Raw genomic sequence first — 20,252 nt, forward strand, 5'->3', positions numbered from 1 at the left:
AATTTTCTCCAGGGATTCCTAAGGTCTGAGCACAATAATCACTCAATTATAAATTACATGCAAAATCAGAAATAAAACTAATCCTCTTAAATTGACTGTTTTTAGATTTGTTACCCACTTTTAAAATCTTATAACATAGTCCACTTGCATAGCTTCTATGAACCACAAGGTACATGCTGTACTGTCTACTTCCAACAGGAAAAAACAACATGCCAACTACTTGACAATGAAAGGGTCATTTATGTCTGAGTCCTAGAACTGGATTTTCCTGCATTATGTGTATTCCATGATGGAAATACTTGATTTGGCAGAGTGAAAAATAGAAGGCTTTGCTCTGTTGGGAGATCACACCTTGAACTGGATCACTGTGACATCCTAGAGGCTTCTAAGTTTGGTGAGTTGGGCTGAATTCTGGAGGATCAACATCTTTGGTGGGAAGCAGTAGATATGCTGAGAAAGAAGTTATAAATTGGCTGTACATTAAAAAAAATATATATATTTATTGATTTTTTTTTACAGAGAGGAATGGAGAGGGATAGAGAGTTAGAAACATCTATGAGAGAGAAACATTGATCAACTGCCTCCTGCACACCCCCCACTGGGGATGTGCCCACAACCAAGGTATATGCCCTCGACTGGAATCGAACCTGGGACCCTTCAGTCCTCAGGCCAACGCTCTATCCACTGAGCCAAACCGGTTTCGGCTTGCTGTCCATTTTTTAACACCTTTTTGGAATCAATGGAGAAGAAAAAAGAACATTACATTGATTTTATGTAATACTTTACATTATGGTCATATTAACAGTTATTCAAGAGGAGAGCTATGTCACATCATATCTGTCAGTGCCAACTAATTCATTCAGTAAGTGCTTGTAATGTGATGGGGCTGTGCTAGGAATGGGGAATACAGAGTGTGATAAGACATGGCATTGTGCTTATGGATGTGATACTCTAGTCTAGTGAGTTGCCTTACCAAATCCCCTAATAGTCATCAAATTAGGCATTGCTTGTAAAGGTAGATTGCATTACAATTTAGAACACAATGTAGCTTAATTTGAATAATAAGGTGGTAACCTACATCCTGCTCATCAGATACTTAAAACTAAGCTGGGGCTGTTTTGAGATTAAAAGGAAGGTTACTTATAATTATGCTATGCTATCAGGCATAAACCAGGAGAGAACCTAGTTTCTCGATGGTCATCTGATAAACTCAGTAATCTTCCCTTAATGAATAATGTATACTACCCAATTTGGAGCTCTCATCATGGAGAGAAACTCTAATATAATATATATTCTACTTTACTTAAATGGCTAACAGATGTGCTGTTATACAGAAAGATTCTGAAAGGCATGTTATTCATTAACTTTTCTAGGTATTCAGGTTCATCATTTCCTGATTATCAGAAAAAAATCAGAATCCACATATATGAGTCATATTAACTTGTCATCTTTAAATTATGCTTTACTGTTCTGAGTCTGTGTTAAGTATCAGTACAAGAAAGAATTGGGCAGACATGTGACTTCACATCTGTGTTTGTGATAAGAATGTTGAAGATTTTTCCCACTGTGTCATTTAATGGCGTGTGAAAGAGACTACTTGCCTTCTCCTAGACTGTTTGCTCTCTTTGTTGAGAAGTAATGAGGTTCTTTATGTCAGACAAATATTTATATAGACTTCTAATTTGTCCTTTTATGTCTGGCTCCTAATGGTCAGCCACAGGAATCCATCTTTGAGGTGAAGTAGTCACATTCTATGAATTCTCATGTTTGGTTTTCTCTCTCTTTTTGATGTGGCATTATCTTTCTTCTAAATTAATTTTCCAAAGTTTTATCTTTTAATATTTGGGTAACTGAACAATACTAAATTTTTTGCCTGGTATTCATGACCTACATATTTATTCCCAAGGTCCTGGTTATTACTTCTTAATACTATCCCTCATGGACTCTTTCTCATTTGAATCATTTAAAAATATGTGTCATGTTTTCTTACCCTTGTGCCTATGTGATGTTGTCATTACTATTTTGGAATTGGAAGAAAGTTTATTAATATCTGTAGTTTGTGGTAGAATACGGAATTTATTGGCAGAATAATATAAAGGTTTTCCACCAGAGTATTTGGAACCCACTGGAAGAGAAAATGTGAACCATCCTGAGCGCTTATTCACTGTACATGCTCTGGCCTGGTGCCATGATCCTTTCCATATGGGAAGACTTGTTTTTGAAAATTCAGTTCTTGAATGAGCTGAGACTCATTTTTAATATTTTTTTTCTGGGGTGCCGGGGAAAGTGAGTGGCATGAAGATAACTTAAATCATGTGTTGGGCACAGGCCTGCTAAAAGCATCTCCTTCTCTTTGGATAGTCATTCAAACCTCATAGGCATTCGCCACTCTAGCCCCCACCCTCCAAAGTCAAAAGCCAGGGTATAAATCCAAGGAATAGAATCATAGGAATCTACCTCATGTTTATAATCCTACAATTTTGGGGAAGGGGGGACTGGAAATCCTTGGAATTATTCTCACATATGACTATGCATTTAGATTCTAATTTTTTTTTTTTTTGTGAAGTCATGAAAGAAAAATGTGAATTTAAAAAGAAAATGATGTATAGGGCAACTTCAAAACACATATTTTTTCCATGGCCCCCTCTTTATTTATTTGCTCGTGTGTGTGTGTGTGTGTGTGTGTGTGTGTGTGTGTGTGTGTGTATTCAGTTTGTAGGATGGGCTCTTGGCTCCAGTTCGAGCACATTTCAGAGGGATGGTGGAAGGGGTTGCGGTTAGCTAGGTTATGCTGAAAGACAACAAAGAAATTGAATCTCCACCTTGGCAGTGTCCCAGATATTTCCAGTGGATACTGGTTTGCTGTAAGCGCAAAAGACTCATGCACAGGGAATTGAAATTGTGTTTATATATATTTACTTTCCAAAACAGGAGGAAATTGGGACCAGAACACTGGGTTGTCATTGAGAAGCATTTTTAAGTGAATTAATTAAGCAAGGGAATCCAATGGTGAGGAAATGGCAGCAACAGAGTCGGTTTTGCACTTTGGACATGTGAGCAGGGCCTCAATGGTCACGGTAATGTTACTGTTGTTGGACCAGAAGGAGCTGCTTGCCATCTCAGCCCACTTGGTTGCAGAGCTTCCGAATGGTAGTAGAATGGAAATACAGGTGCATTAATTTTGATGACAGCAGTTAGGATAATGTTAGGAAAAATTGTAAAGACTGGAAATGTGAAATGAGGTTACCATGTTCTATTCTATACTGAGAGGTGAATATAAAAATTATCTTTCTACCATCAGTAGAAATAAAGAGGAAATATACAAATTGACCATCACACTGTCACAAAGATGGCAGTGCCCACAGAGGAGGTGAGGTTTCTGTAAAACAAGATGTCTGCACCCACAGTGGAAGTCCAGTTCCTGTAACAAGTCTTAACGAGCAATCAGCGGGGACCCGAGGCTGCATGGTGATGGGCTGGGGCAGAGGACTCGAGGCTGTGCTCCCCCGCTCGGTGGGGCTTGACAGGGGACCTCAGGCTGTGCCCCCCTGCCCAGTGGGGCTTGATGGGGGACCTCAAGGTGCACCCCAGCCTTGTTGCTGGGCTGGGGGACTTTAGGCTGCTCCCCCTGCCCTGGGCTGGAGGACCTCAGGCTGTGCCCCCTCACCCCAGAGCCAGGGGTCCTGAGGCTGCACCCTCCTACCCTGTGGGGCTTGACAGAGGACCTGAGGTTATGCCCCCACAAGGCAAGGCTTGATGGGGGCCCTGAGGCTGTGCCCTCCACCCGGAGGGGCTTGACAAGGGTGGGGCCAGACGAGTCTGGATCTAGCCCAATGGGGGTGGGGCCAGCTGGGTCTGAGTCTCATGTGATTTTGAAGTGCTGTGGGTAGGTGGGGACTTGACTTTGGGTCCCACGGCATGCCCCAGACTCTGACAGGAGGAAGATTTTCATATACATTTTACTAATTTTTTCCCCATCTCTGACACTTCTATTATAAAGAAAGGGCAAATAGCAATACCAAAATATTTCCTCTAATAATTCCCCTTTTAATGTGCATGAATTTTGTGCACTGGGTCACTAGTTATTAATATTTTAGAGGTCTCTCTGAGAGACTATTCCATAACATAATAACCAGTAATTTAAATTCCTAACTATTTTTATTTTTCAATGCAATTTTTGCATTCTAACCTAGATCCTACCTATTACTTAAAAGTTTTGTTTTGGTTATTCTTCATGAAACTAAAAATGTCACCTTCTGTATAAATGATCTCCTTAAAAAGTGAATGGTTTTACCTTGCCACTATTGTCCTCAAGCAGTGAGAAGACAAGTCTATCTACATAAAACAGTTATAAAACCATATGCAATGTATTATAGAGAAGCAAAAAAGAAAATAATTCACATGGCTATGTAGATATTTCCTTGAGCCAGAGTATTCCCATTTTTGTTGCTGCTATGCCTATAAATATGTATTTTTTCTTACATTTTTAAAAAATATATTTTAAATTGATTTTTTTTACAGAGAGGAGGAGAGATAGATAGAGAGCCAGAAATTTCATGAGAGAGAAACATTGACCAGCTACCTCCTGCACACCCCCCACCAGGGATGTGCCTGCAACCAATGTACATGCCCCTGACCGGAATCGAACCTGGGACCTTTCAGTCTGCAGACCGACACTCTACCACTGAGCCAAACCATTTTCGGCTCTTACAATTTTTTAATTGAAAAATTTCAAACCTAAAAGAAGGGGGTTTCCTATATACCCTTCATTTATACAGATTCACATTTGATTTTCTTTCTCTCCGTCTCTTAACCTTTCTTGTTTTTAATTATTATTCCTTCAAGGAGACATTTTAGAATTTGTAAAAGAAAATAATTTGCCCTATAAAAATGTAAGAGCACAGATAAACTGTGTATTGTTTAGAACCATTGTAATATCTGAGAATACTGACCTTCAAGAACTAGTGTTGATCCTCATTTTTCTGTGTCATTTGATAAGTTGGAGACACTATGCACTTTTCCCTAAATATTTTAGTATTTATTTTTTAAGAACAAGGGCTATCTTTAATAATGAAAATAGTAAATAGAAAAAATCTATATTTTTAACATTATAACATTTAATATTATAATCTAAACCCACAGTCCATATTCGAATTTTGCCAGTTGTCCCAAAAATATCCTTTATAGCTAGTTTTTTCTAGCCTATCCAGGATTCAATCCAAGATTCCTTATGGCATTAAGTTGTTATGTCTTTTTTAGTCACTCTTACTCTGGAATATTTCTTCAGCTGTTCTTGACCTTGGCATTTTTAGATACTGCAGAGTTTTATAGAATGCTCCTTGATATGGGTTTCCTGATATTTTGTCCGGATTAGATTCAGATTCTACATTTTTGAACAAAGTGCTACGCAAGTGATGTTATGTCTTTCTCTGTATACACATCAGGAGACACACAATGTTGGTGTGTCCCAGTACTGGTGATGCTGATTTTCATTGTGTGTTTAAAATGCTGCCTGCCAGTCTCTCTACTGTAAAGTTACTTTTTTTTTTTTTGCCTTACAATTAGTAAGTAATCTATGGGAAAATACTTTGATACTCTATAAAATTCTTATTTCTCATAAAAGTTCACCTGCTTAGTTTTTAACATCCATTGCGGTTTTTTTTTTTGTTTGTTTGTTTGTTTTTTAATTCTCTCATCCCTTCTATAATTTTTATCTGGAATTCTACTGTTAGGAAGAGGTTTCTCTTCACCACCATTTATGTACTTTATTTATTTATCTATTTATATTCACTCATGGTTTCTACTTAATCATAATCAATGATATTTATTAGTTATTTTAGTGCTCAAATTGAACTAAATTTGGCCCATCGGGATACCACTAAGCTGGCTCCTGTGTCCTCTGGCCCTTGATTTTGAATAGTAGCTATCCTTTTCAGTCCCTGAGATAGCTCTTCAACTGATATCCCCCTTTGTTGAACATTAACATGGGCAAAGACAAGCGAAAGAGGACATTGAATCTATAATTAGTAGGTCAGGCTCTGTCATTAGTAGGTAAGCAGCTTCCAACTTTTGAGCCTCAGTTTACTTATTTGTAATTAGAGGCCCATTGCACAAATATTTGTGCAATAGGCCTTCCTTTCCCTGGCTGCTGGCACCGGTTTTCCTCTGGCACCTGGGACCCAGGCCTTTGCTCTGGCCACAGCGGAGAAGCCAAGCCTCTTCAGTCTTCAGTCTTTGATCTGCGTCTGCATTTGCAAATTAGCCCGCCATCTTTGTTGGGTTAATTTGCATACTGATTGGTTGGTGGGCATTATGAAGGTATGGTCAATTTGCATATTTCTCTTTTATTAGTATAGATATGCAACTAATAATAGTGTCCTAATTATTTTACTGGGTTATTGTGAGTACCAAATAAAATACTGCATAAGCAATGCTAGAAAAGCCATAAAACTTCTATCCCATATGAAATTTATTATTGTTAAATTATGCTTTTATGATTATAATGACATAAGCCTTATTTCTGCAACAAAATACTTTGGATGATGCAATGGGCAGTGGCCTAGAAACAGGAATACATTTGCTAAATACTGAGGACCTGGATATGATAATGAAGTCATTTAGATCAGTTCCATTTTCCAGAGGACCTTATATGAACTATTTTCATTCCTTTGATGAAATCACAAATCCCGAGGTGTAGAAGTGTCTTTGTAGAGTGCTAATGCCTTAGTAGACCCCTGCCTTTCATTCAAACAGTGACACTTGCCTGATGTGTAGTTTACTGGAAAGGCATTCATACACATGCTAGATCAGCCTCATTTACCCAATAATTTCTGGAAGGCCCAAGAGACTGCATGCAGATCAGGATGCTTGGAAGGGGCTCTTCCCCTGAGAGGAGAAGTTTTCTGGCTCTTTGTTTATTTGTTCTCGGGGTGGTCTTACTCTGTAGTCTCAGGAAACCCCTGGAACTTTTGCAGCTTTGGAGAATAGGCATTTCTCAGAGTGAAGCTTTTTCTTACAGTCTTTATCATTCAATAAAACTGTCCTTTATGCAGGTACAAACATTTGCACAATTACCAGGCGAAAGGGATATAATTTGACAAGGGGTATATCACAACCAGAAAATGTCCCCTGTTTTGGCGGGAGGAGCCTTAGTAGGCCTGAGAATTTGATTCATATCACCTCAGTTGAGCTTAGAATCCTGGCAAAACCTAAAAACCCAAGGGCATATGCTCCTTGATATAGCCTGGGCTTGTTAGCTGTCAGGTCAGCATCTTGCCAGATCTCTAGGTTCTGGGCTCAAGTTGGAAAGGCCTGAGCAGAATATGGATCAGGTTCTTCATTTTCACAATTTTTCTAAGCCTGGTAATTACTCCTGCAAATACTCTGAACCTATTGTATATTTTAGAGAAGTATAAAGTAGAAAAAAACCAAAATATTCCAGCCTGAAAGAGATTTCTGTCTTTTAACCAACCTACCCCTCATCAATTCCATGTGCTATTTTACCTGGTAATGAGGCATAGACTGTGGTCGTGTGTCTCGGTCTTAACAGTCATATTAAATGAGCTTTGATTGTCTATATAGGGCCTGTGAAGGATACCAGAAAATTTCAGACATATTTTTCTCCCTCAAGGAACTTTCAGTCTAGTCTCTTATTTTTCTCCTAGTGACATGGTACCCAGATTCATGCCCATTGAAAGGAAATTAATTAGAAGGTGGCCGGTGGGGAGGGACTGGGTGAGATAGGCTGGACATGCCCTGGAGCCAATTTTCCCTGGCCCCTCCCTGGCTGGCTGCACCTGGGGTAGCACCACATTGGAGTGAGCTGTTTTTTTTTTTTTTTGGCAGGTGGAGTCCCTCAGCCTGGCCTGTGGGGTTCAGGCCAAAACTGGCTCTCCAACATCCCCAAGGGGCCCCGGAGTGTGAGAGGGCACTCTGCAAAGTTGCTGTCATACAGGGTGTGGAATGCAAACATAAGTGTGCAGTAAACCAGATTCAGGGCCAACAGTGCCCCAGCAACAACATAACCCATGGCTGAAGGTGGAATCATGAGGCCCATGAGGAATTGGGCTCCCTCCTCTCTGGTTTTGGGGTGTGTCACTCAAGAACTGCCGCTGCCAAGTCACTGCAGTTTGGCAGCTCCTGCATTGAGTGTCTGCCTCCTGGTGGTCAGTGCATGTCATAGCAACTGGTCAGACAGAGGGAGGGACACTTAGTATATTAGCCTTTTATATATATAGAAGATAACCTCACTTTGAATAGATCCAACCTAGAGAATTTTAAACTCTTAACCTTTTGAGTCTATAGACTAAGTCCCCAAAGATGGGAAATTCTCTGCTAACATCCTGTGCATGCTTTATGTAACCATTTCCAGTCTCTTCTTCATCTACTCACTGTTATTGAGAATTGGGACTGTCTGAGAAATGGTCTATGGCAAATTAGAGAAAGGAAACCTTGAATTTCCAAGTCCATTTCTGTCTCAAATACTCAGAAGCCTAACGTAGCTACGGTAGATTGAAAAACAATAGCTGCAACATTGTTCAGCCCCTCCCATTATTGCTGGAGTCTGTTTCCCCACCCTTGGAATCTGGATTGGCCATATGATTTGCAGAGAAGACTGTAGCAGCTTCATGTGAACAGAGACTTGCACATTGGACCTTACTGTCTTGATGCTTTTGGAACGCTGTAACTGCCAGCATGGAATACCATGGGGTTGGCCTGCTGAACAGCAGAGAGATGTGGCATAATGACCCCCATCACCTCATATGGCCAAACCCTAAATGCAGAGATACCAAGCTGGCTGGTAGCTGACTGCAAAGGATGAGTTCCTGAAGCTGAGACTAGCTGAACAACTGCTCAGTTGATCCCAGCCAGAATTGCCATCACATAGGAAAGGTGTGCTAGATAAATGACTGCTGCTTTAAGCCACACATTTAAAAAAAATGTTTAATTTTAACTTACAAAAACTGTAAATATAATAGTGTGGTATACCCTTCACCCAGATTTTCCTAATGATGGTATCTTATACAGCAGCACTTTCTTCTACGACTAAAATTAGTCTGAAACTTTCAAACTAGAGTTTAGATTTAATCTGTATATTAAAATTTGCCTTTGGATTTCTCTTCAATATGGCAAAATGAGCACATGCAAAATCTCCTTGGCTTTTTACAGAGCAAAAGTGATAAATGAAAAAAAACAAAAAGATAACCACTTTGGTTTATTCAGGCTGAGTCTGTGTGGAGCTGCCTTCCTGTTCATGACTATTGTACAAGAGCACTTGATTGGGACCTAACTATACATCTCAGTGAAAAATTCACAATTGTGAAAAGTTAAAGTTATATTTTTCCTTGTCATGTTCATATAACTGCTCTCATCTGTTTTTTTGTTTGTTTGTTTGTTTTTGTTTTTACCCTGTTTCTCATTTTAAAAGTTTATTAATTTGTTTATTTTGGTAACTACAGCCACACTCAAAAACAAGAGGATAAGATCCAATGATTGGAGCTAACAGCAACCTATAATGGGAATAGAGGCTCCAGACAATGGGTTCATAGGAAACAGAGACTATGTACAAACAATGGAGGTTGAGCTTCAGAGGCCACTTGGTGATGAAGGTGTAGCTCACCCCACAAAAGACAGAATATCTGAGCTGGCCTTCCCAGATCAATATTAATAGCTTCTGACAATCACTAGACATGAAAAGTTCCATGGACTACGCATCATTGGATCTTGCTTGCCTGTGGTTCTATGAGGGAATAGAGCCATCTGGGTGAGAATAGGAGCCAGGTCCTGTTGCATCTAGTCGTAGCCTTCAATGTGGTGTTACAGAGGTGGCTGGGGAAAAAATAACATCTTGGCTTGGTGATGCATACCTGGATTGCCAGTGTAAGGTAACCAACCCTAAAACCACCTGACAGGGAGGGGACTCTACCAGAAACAAACTCGCAAGCAAGATAAGCTTTTAATTAAAAATTACAAAATATATAAGGAAATTTCCTGTCATGAGGATAGTCAGCAGACCCAAAAATCATAAGTCTATAGAACCTATAGATTCAACACACAAAGAACTAGAAATAATGGTGCAACATAAAAATGCATTAAAATAAGTACTTTGGAATCATCAAATAAGTCAAAGAGGAAATAAGAACAAAGGATCATTAATCAATAATAGAAGGTATTAAAAAGATTCATCTAGAAACTTTGGAAATGGAAAATATACTCACTAAAGTAAAAGTTGTAGCTGGTAAGGTAAACTGTATACTAAACATCTGGGACAAGACTAAGGTGAGGCAAAGGAGAAGCCCAGGTACACAGTTTCAGGAGGCAATCACTGTCAGGTGCAGACCTTGAACTTGCAGAAGCCCAAGAGTGAATGCCTCTTGAAATTGTGCAACCTGGGCACGGTGCTTGCCTTACTCTTGTCTGAACTCTGGTAGATATGCTTAAAGAAAAAACTGAGTTAGAAGATAAAACTGAAGGACTAATCTAAAAGGCAAATAAAGAGGTATAATATGAAAAGAGAAGTTGAGAGACATGGAAGAAATCTCCAAAAAATGTCCTAAGAGTGTCAGAAGGAGATAATTTTTAAAAAGTGAAGAAGAAATACTAAAATAACATTAACATTTCCTAGAATTAAAGATATAAATCCTTCAATTGAAATAATTTTGTTTTTATGGGATTTTAAACAATTCATTATTAATTGCTCAAAATATGAACTCTAATTTCCTGATTGTTCTTTGACGCAGGCTACTTTAATTGGATTGGAAAAATTATATTTAATCTCCAGGCATTGGCACATGAAAGAGGGTTGTGATGGCACAGCTGGATTTTGTCCTTAGTTCTATTTGTCTGACCAGCAGACATTTCTGATCAGTTTCCAGTATTCAGTTGATTCAAGCAGCAAAGGCTTAACAGTGACTCAATTGCCTCATCACTCACTGTGAAAGCCTTTAGTTTGCAGCCAGTAGTCAGGAGCTAGGCTGGAAGCCTGCTTGGGAACCACTCTGCAGGTCTTTCTTCCTTGTTACTGCATATGAATACTTTCAGCCCCTTGTGTCTCTGTTGTAATCTGCCTCCTCTAGGAAGAGAACTGTGTTTGGCTATTCCTCATGCTGTGGAGGGATCACGAGTATTCTCGTGTTTTCATATTACACAGTGCTTTACAAAGTATCATACTTTAAAAAGATATTAGCTTGTAAGAACATGTAATAAATAACTTCAAAACGCAATGGGTATTTAGTTTTAAGGTGTGCCCTTAACATTTATGTAAAACACTTTTTGTACTTGTTCAATAGAAACTTATCTGGCCCCTGGGTAAAGCTAGCATAAAACGACTGGTCCACAATGTGTTAAGCTGCAATAAGAAAGCACAAATCCTTCTGTAGAGATAGAACTGCTTCAGTCCCTAAAATTGTTTACTTTTCTTTGCTCTTATCACAACTAACTATGTAGCGGCAGGCGGGAGGCCTGACCATTTTGGCCCAGCTCATGGAACAATTAAAGAAAAAGATGGGTCATTGCTTACTTCTATGCTCACTTTAGCCCTCATGCCAATTTAAGACTAGTAATGGGTGCAAAATTTACTTCTCCCTTTTTAATGGGTTCTTTACCACATGGGTGGTAGAGTAAACAGTTTCAAGTTTTGAAGAGCATTAGGGCAGGTGGAAATCAGCATATAGGAGAGGGAGAATTTTGAATAAGCAATTTGAATTAGCCTTGCAGGACTCTTTGTTTATGTCAAGGTAATTAAAATGTTCTGGGTTTGAAAGAGAAATAATGCTTTGGGAATTACTCATTCGGTGTTTTTAAATGAGGGGTTTGGCATCTTTTTCCAGGAGTGAGTAATTTCTTTTGTGGTGTCTGTGTGCAGATAACACAATAAGCAAAATAATTCAGAGCCTGCAGTTGAAACGTGCCTGGGAAGAACTGAAGAATGTCACATTGCAAATTGGGGCTTGGCAGATGCTAAGTCAGAAATCTTATATGGAAAACATAGAATTTTCCACTGAAGGATTGGATCAATGTGTGTGAGTGTGTGTGTGTGTGTGTGTGTGTGTGTGTGTGTGTGTGAAAGAAAGAGACTGAGAAAAAAGATAAAAAGATAAGGAGACCAAGAGGCAGAAACAAAAACAGATGACTTGAGAGTTCATTTAAAAATCAGGAAACTGAACTAGGTAAGAAAAAAATTACTGTGGTCGCTATAGAAGCACAAATATAAGATATAAATTAAAGATTATTCTTCATGTATCAGATGTAGTAGAATGTAAAAAAATATACAAAGGCATATTCCTCTTTCTAAGCAAAAGGAATGGTGTGTAGAGAAGTAAGGTTGGTTATAGTTGTACAATATGGTAGCACAGGATCAAAGGGAAGTGCGTTGCTGGGCTGAGACTGACTAACTTTTCCAGTTATTAGATCCCATGCCCTTGCTCATGCCATCGAGGGTCCTTGTGCAGGGCTTCGGCGAGTATCCTCTCAGTGTAGTGGTGTGGTTTGATGAACCTCAAAATAAAACATCTATCTAAGCATTCTCCTCCTAACTCATGCCATCTCAAATAGAAAATACATTGTTTGCTAACTAAAGAACACACTTGTTTTGGACTCAGTTAAAAAAAAAAAATATTTGCATTAGGTCCTAGCTTTTACGGTCCACTACTTAGTTTCACTTTTACAGCATCTGGTTACACCTTCAGCACAAATGTATATTGGAGAGGTACTGTTTTGCAGGCAAAGAAACTATAGCACAGGGATGTTGAAATACTTGCCAAAGCTACGAGCTACGAAATGACCAAGCAGAGCTTGAATTCAAGTTCAGTATTCTTCCACTGTGCAATGTGTCTGATTGCCTGCTGTATGAAATGCTTTTTATTATTCCGTATTTGTCCCATTTCCTATTACAACTTTGTTAAGAGAAGAGTGCTAGAGTCCAGGTTTATAGAAAAGTACCATACCTAAATTTTCTTTTGGAAGATGATAAAGACTCATAGTAATTTTTAATTTTTTTTTTGAAGCTTAACTTTTGTAAGGGGCCATGAGGTTTGGTAGTCTTAGTTATTAATACATCATTGCTACATTAATCATGTCAACATAAAATATTTTTAGGGAGGCTTTTCTGAGTTTCATTTAAGATAGTTTCTTGTTAGTAGTATTGAGTGAATCGGTTTGACCCTCTTCCAACTCCATCCAACCAGGAGCAGAATGACCGTCAAGGACAGTGGTCGGCAAACTGCGACTCCCATGCCACATGCGGCTCTTTGGCCCCTTGCGTATAACTTTTGCACAAAATACCACGTACGGGTGCACACGTATAGTGCGATTAAAACTTCATGGCCCATGTGCAGAAGTCGGTTTTCGGCCTGGGTGAGTCTGTTTTGAAGAAGTGGCGTTAGAACACTCAAGGGGCCAAAGAGCTGCATGTGGCTAGCGAGGTGCGGTTTGCCGACCACATGTCTAGGCCCTTGTGCAGGGCTTCAGCGAGCATCCTCTCAGAGCAGTGGTGTGGTTTGATGAACCTCAAAATAAAAAAAACCTGTCTAAGCATTCCCCCTCCTAACTCATGCCATCTCAGACAGAAAATACATTGTATGCTAACTAAGGAATACACTTGTTTTGGACTTAGTTAAAATAAAAATATTTGCATTAGGATCTAGCTTTTACAGTCCACAACTGACTTTCATTTATAGCATCTGGTTACATCTTTAAGACAAATGTGTGTTGGAGAGGTACTTGTTTGCAGGCAAAGAAACTATAGCTCAGGCCAAACAGAGTGAGGAGGCCAGGCTTGCCTTGTCTCTGGCTTGTTGCTATTGTTGCAGGGAACGTGGCTCAGAACATGATGGGAGGTGAGAGCACCACATGTTTCCACATCAAGAAGGTTAGTTTGGAAATTAGAAGGGACCTCATTTCATTTCATAAGCTCCATAACCTTAAATTTTCCATTTGAAACTCAGAACTAGAAACAGGAGTTTTGAGGGTCAGAGGAAAGTTAAGGGAGGCATTGTCACTTTATTTGGCTGCCTCCTGCACGCACCACACTGGGGATGGAGCCAGCAACCTGGGCATGTGCCCTGAATGGGAGTCGGATTTTGACCTCCTGGTTCACAGGTCAAGGTTCAACCACTGAACCATGCCAGCCCAGTGAGATATTTTCACTTTAAATTAGGGATTACACTACATATCTTAAAAGATGGAGATACTGAATGAATGGCAGATAATATCAGCCTCTTATTTGGCATTGCAAAATAAATTCCTTATATGTTTATCTCATGGGTGGTAATTTCATATTAATGAATATTGAGGTAAATGAAATCAGATAATTGTTTGTCTTTGATTTAGGTAGATGTTCTTGGATAGATGGCCCTCAAAGAAACTATCTAAACTTTAAAAATTTCTATGGATAAAGTTTTGGCAGAGCCATAGTCACCCTGGCATTCAAGTTCCCTAAAAACGTTGTGCTTACCATTGGATATTCCTTAGTGACATGATCTCAGAAGGTTGGCAAATTCCATATACCCGAGGAATCTGCATACATAGTCTCAAGAAACATGCATGAATGTTAAGGCATTCCAAACCTGACTAGCCAGAAAGCTGAATAAGGAAGAATAAGTTCATGATTTTCAACTCAACAAACTATTAATTCAATATCAATTATGTGCCTGGATCTCTGCTAGGTGATTTTACATTCTGTTATAGGTATTTAGAATGGTGTTATTGCTTCCATTGCACAGTGTGAGGACAAGGAGGTTAAGATATGAGCCTTTTCTCACACTCTCTGTTACATCCCTCCGGGCACATGGGTCAGGAGATCCCACATGGTCTGAGGCCAAATGAGTTCTGTCACTAGAGAACGTTTGTTTCTTCCCACACTATTTTTCTAGAAGGCTGGAGAAGAAGTACCCCTCACACTTGAACATCATAACATTGATTTCCTAAACCACAGACTTCTGACGCAAGGCCCAGAGAGCGAGGTTTACCATGTCCTTACTTTTCTTATCGGGACTGGGGAGGAATGGAAATATTTATAGAGTATGATCTAAAATGCTACCTGAGGAATGCTTCCCGGGGGAAAATGGAATTCGTAAGCTTTCTGACGTATTTATCCCAGTGGAAACTGGAATTGGGAGGCATTTTACAGAACTGTTTTCGAGTGCGGAAAGTCTTAACATGTCACTTTAATAGCCAAGGAAGGGGAATAAAGAGCCAACTTTGGGAGAAAAAAAAGTAAAATAAACCAAAAAAGCAATCAGAACATGTTCCTTGGCTCCCCAAGGAAAATAGTTTACATGCTCATAATAACAAATGTGACAGAACTCTGTCGGGAAGATGGGGAAGGGAGATGGGTGTGGTCACGAGGAGGAGGGGGTGATGTTGTGGATGTGTCATCTGAAGTCCCTAGGCTGAGGACAGTTTCTGGGTAAAGATGTCACCCCAAAGAGCAAACACCCCAGTCTCTAGATTGTTTATGAGAACTCTTCTATTTTGCTTTTATTTTATTATTTTTTTTTAAACATTTTTTTTAAATTAAATTATTATCTGTGTACATATTTTAACATTGCCCCTCCTCCCTATTTTGCTTTTAAACACATTCAATCCTTATAAAAGGACCTATAATTTAATTAATTTAATATAAAGATATTTTACTATAAGATTTTTAAATAAAAGACTATTAGATTTTAAATTATTGACATAGATTAAAACTCAATTTTTACAAATGTGCTGCTCGAGATCAACTTTTCAAATGGAAACTTGAAGCTTGAATCAATCAAGCCTTAGTTATGGAACAAGTTGCCTCTGTGTAAGCAGGTCACTTCCTCTCATTGGGTGTCTGTTTTCTCCTGTGTGGAATGAAGGAGTTGAACTAAAAAATCTTTATAGTTTCTTCTATGGTGGCAGAAATGGAGAACACCCCTCACCCCCAACATACCTGCAGGCCTGGCCCCCTAATCTTAGCACTGATGGGTCTCCTAGTCCCCTGGAAATACCCCTTAGGTTCAGGGCTGGGCCTGGTTCCACGGGAGCACCTCCAGCTCCAGGCCTGATGAGGTCAGGGATTCTCAGTAGGCCTCTGAGGACCAGGGGCCCAAGAGGCTAGGGCTGGTTTCCACCGCAGACCTGAATGCTGTGTGAAGGACACTTGGGTCCCAGCAGGCTGAGTTCCAGCAGGACTTTTCTGGGGAAAGAGCCTTTGTTGTTATCAGGAAAAACAGGCTAACAATATTCTTACTTGTTCACACTTGGTCCTCCATCTGGCCAAGTGAGTAATCTGACTTGCAGAGAGTGTATTTACAGAAAATAGCCAGGGAAAAGAGTCTTTTGGAGCCAGGGATAAACAAAAATGGCAAAAGTCAGAGCTTTTCAAAATTTAATTCCCAGGCCAGTGGCCAACTGATGCTGCTGCTGGGAATGCTTCTGTCTACTCAACCAGGCCTCAGTGCTTTCCCAGCCAAATTCTTTATCTGCCTGCATCCCACCCAGGGCTTGAAGCAGCAGTGTAGGCAGTGGGTAGCTATAGTCCTTGCTCTACTGATCCCAAACCCCTCGCCTCTCTTCCTTTGCACTCCATGGCTAATGTTAGTACTGCTTCCAAACTGCTTAACCAGAGAGGAGACCTGCTGTGACCCTCACAGTAGAGAGCCAAGTCCCTTTCAGGTGTGGAATTGCCTTGTTACTGATCCTTGAGAGCTGGAGTGTGGTTTGCAGGGTCATCCACTGGTGGTGGGAGAAGACAGGTGGGACCTTGAGAGATGGTGGGACATTCCTACCCACTGTTCTAGGATCAGCTGTCCTAGCTGATGACTTTGAAGTGAAGCCTCTACTTAAGTTTCATTTTTATCTTTCACAACATTCCGCCTCATGCCCCTCCCCTCCCCCCGCTTATCCTCTCCCTGCTTCCCCAGAGCAGGGTTACTTCCTGTCCGCTGGCATGTTCCATGCCTGTGCCTTTGCTTAGGTAGCCTCTGTAACTGGAATGCTTGCACTTTCTTTGTTAGCTATCAAAGCCTCAGGTTCCCTCCAAATACCAACTCTGCAAGGGGGCTTTTACCACCCATCTTTCCCCCTTGGAAGCCAAGCCCCTTTACTCTGCATGCCTGTGTACAGCCTTCAATTCTAGTGCTTCTGGCAGCTGGAGCTTGTGTCAAGCCTGATGTCTCGCTCCTTTCCCCTCATTCCCTGCATTGGCTTCCAGCAGAACTTCTAAAGGACCACATTCGTTTCTACCTTTTGTGAAAGGTCTTTTACTTCACACACATGGTTCCCCCTGCCTCGAGTGCTCCACTCCCGCACCATCCCATCACATCCCTTTGCTTAGGTACCAACTACTAACTCAATTTTTTTAAAAAAATATATTTTTATTAATTTTTTTACAGAGAGGAAGAGAGAGGGATAGAAAGTTAGAAACATCGATGAGAGAGAATCAGCGATTAGCTGCCTCTTGCACACCCCTCATTGGGGATATGCCCGCAACCAAGGTACATGCCCTTGACTGGAATCAAACTTGGGACCTTTCAGTCCTCTGACGCTCTATCTACTGAGACAAACCAGTTTTGGCTTAACTCAATTTTGAGTGCCATCTTCAGCATCACTTTATCAGGGAAGCCTTCTTGAACCCCTAGCCTAGCTCATGTCCACCTGTTTTGTGCTCTCATAAGACCCTACACTTCCCTCCATAGCACTCATCACTGTTTAATGTGTTACTTAATTCTATGCCTATTTGCTTGCTGACTATCTCCCAGGCAGGCTGGAATAAAAGCTTCATGAAGGTAGTGTCATATCTTTCATGGTCTTCCTTGCCTCCTTAGTTCCTCCTGTGGTGCTGAGTGTGTAGTTAAGTAGTCAGTACTTGCTTGCTGAATAAATGGCTGTGTGAATTGTGTTTCTCCCACTTGAGTCTGAGTTCCTTCACAGCAGATGACTGACTTCTGCTTCTCTGGCCAGAGCTGGGTGCTCTGGTTGGACCTGGAATTTCTTTCTTTTTTTCTTTAATTTTGCATGTGTGTGGTAAGATTTACATAGCAAAATCACCATTTTAACCATTTTTAAGTATAGAATTCAGTGGCATTAAAACCATTTGCGTTTTTTACTTTTTAAATTTCTTTATTGATTAAGGTGTTACATATCTGTCCTTATTCCCCCATTATCCCTCCACCCCCATCTCCACTCATGCCCTCACCCCCTGTTGTCTGTGTTCATTGATTAGGCTGATATGCATGCATACAAGTCCTTTGGTTGATCTCTCCCCTTTACTCCCACCCTCCCCTACCTTCCCTCTGAGGTTTGATGGTCTGATCAATGTTTCTCTGTCTCTGGATCTGTTTTTGTTCATCAGTTTATGTTGTTCATTATATTCCATAAATGCATTTTGCGCAAACATCACCAGACCTAGAATTTTCTTGCCAGATTTGTGTGTATGAGGATCTAGAAGCAAAGGGGAGTCAGAGTGCAAGGTCCAAAGAAAGCTTTGGGAATTAAAGAAGAAAATCACAGTACAGAGGTAGGTGGTGCATAAGAAGTCCTAGATCTCTATGAAAGGGTCTCGAATTAAGTTTAGAGAATGAGTGGGTTCCAGAAAGACCCAGAGAGGCAAGTGTGGTCCCAGGGAGCCTTCTTGTAGCTGTAACCGAGCCATGGGCAGAAGTGTTGGGATGCTGAGGCGGCTGGGACCCAGGGACCATGCCTTACCTCTCCCTCTATGCCTAGAATCTCCCACAGTGTTTGACATGTGAGAAGGTCTATAATAAAAATTTTTATATTAAATCGAACTTGTGGTTTATGGTAATGGCAGAGAATGGGTTGGATATTCAGGATGGGGTGGATATTCACATGTGCTCACTGCCCCCTTGAACATAGGTTGGTTAAGTGTGATCAGTTGCCTCTAGCCTCTCCTTTCACTCACCTCAAAAATGTTGGTGGTAGTGTCCTGAGGGACTATTTTAGTTCTTTATTTTTCAAATAGTAAACATGCAGAGGAAACTGAAAGGGCATTGAGGATGAAAAACCAGTTTGCCAAATGCCCAGTTTTTACCCAAGGAATGGGTCAGCCAGGGAAGCAGGAAGCAAGTAAATGTGTGTGTCCTTTTGCTAACCTCTGGCACATCTGACAGTCTGTGAACCAATCTGCTCCCTTCTCCACCCATTTTCCTAAACTTGAATGTTACAGGAGCAGTGCTCAACCAAGGACCTTTTTTTGCTGCCTCTGACAGGTTTTACTTTGTGCCCTTTGACTCTGTCACATCATTGATGGGCTTGGGCTCTCTTGCTAAAACCTTAGGATGGAAAGAACATGTCCTTTCATTGGCACCGGGAGCACAGAGGGAGGTGACCGCTTCTCAGAGGAGGCAGGGAGGGGAATGGCCATCATTCTTTGGCAACTCCCTCTCTCTAAGTTGAAAAAACACAGTCAGGACCTTCTGAATGAGAGGGGGAAAAAAGGGGGGGGGGAAGGACACTTCAGGCAATAGACACTAGAAATAAGCAGGTGAAGATGGGGATTAGCAGAAGTGTTACAGGGCTGTGAGGAAATGAACCCAGGGGTGAGGAAGGGGCAGGTGGCAAAACAGTGAGATATAGGGTTAAACAGACAAAGTTTGGCCAGAGGATGAGGGACCTATCTCTAAGCAAAGATATAAAGTCTTGAGGTAATTAATTATAGGGAGGTATCGAACATTTATGAGAATTTATTAAACAAATTTTCTTGGATGCTATTATATTTCAGACACAGATATAGGATCTGAGGATACATTAATAGATGAGCCTGCCCTTAAAGAGCATGCAGTCTAAGCAGGGAGACAGGTAAGCACCAGGCAATTATGATGCAGTGCCTTCATACAAATGGCATGTTAAGCAATCTAAAGAGAGAATGGGTTGGAAGGAGTAAAATCAGTGATGGAGGCCTGATATGCAGCTTTTGAAATAATTGAATATGTAAGTCATGAATGTGTTGGGTGTGTGGTGATAGAAACAGGAAGGAATGGACAGAGAGAGATTATATTTGTGAGGAAGGTTAGTACCTGCAGCTTAGTTTGGCACTACTTTGAATTCAATGAAATATTTTAATGAATTAGCAAATTAATGCAGAACTTTGTGATTCCAGATTTCTAAGAAGATTGCAGAAAAATCAGCTACATGGGTTTCAAACTTGGATGATAGTGAGAATAGAGATATTGATGACAGAATAGAGAAGTTGGAGAAAAGGGAAGGGAAGATGTTACAGTTGGCTTAAAAAGTCATGTTGAATTAAAATGATGGTGGAACATTCCATA

At 40.4% G+C, this 20,252-nt stretch overlaps 1 long non-coding RNA gene across 1 annotated transcript in view; it reads left to right on the forward strand.

The window, feature by feature from the left end:
- The first annotated feature begins 347 nt into the window (after positions 1-347).
- The window catches only part of LOC311626100, a 152,190-nt gene continuing 132,285 nt past the window's right edge, over positions 348-20,252 (forward strand). The window contains exon 1 of the long non-coding RNA XR_014795635.1: positions 348-394. This is a non-coding gene — a long non-coding RNA (uncharacterized lncRNA). The remainder of the gene's footprint in view (positions 395-20,252) is intronic.

The sequence above is a fragment of the Pipistrellus hanaki genome, assembly GCF_964339955.1.
Source record: "Pipistrellus hanaki genome assembly, chromosome: 1".
NCBI classification, from domain to species: Eukaryota; Metazoa; Chordata; class Mammalia; order Chiroptera; family Vespertilionidae; genus Pipistrellus; species Pipistrellus hanaki.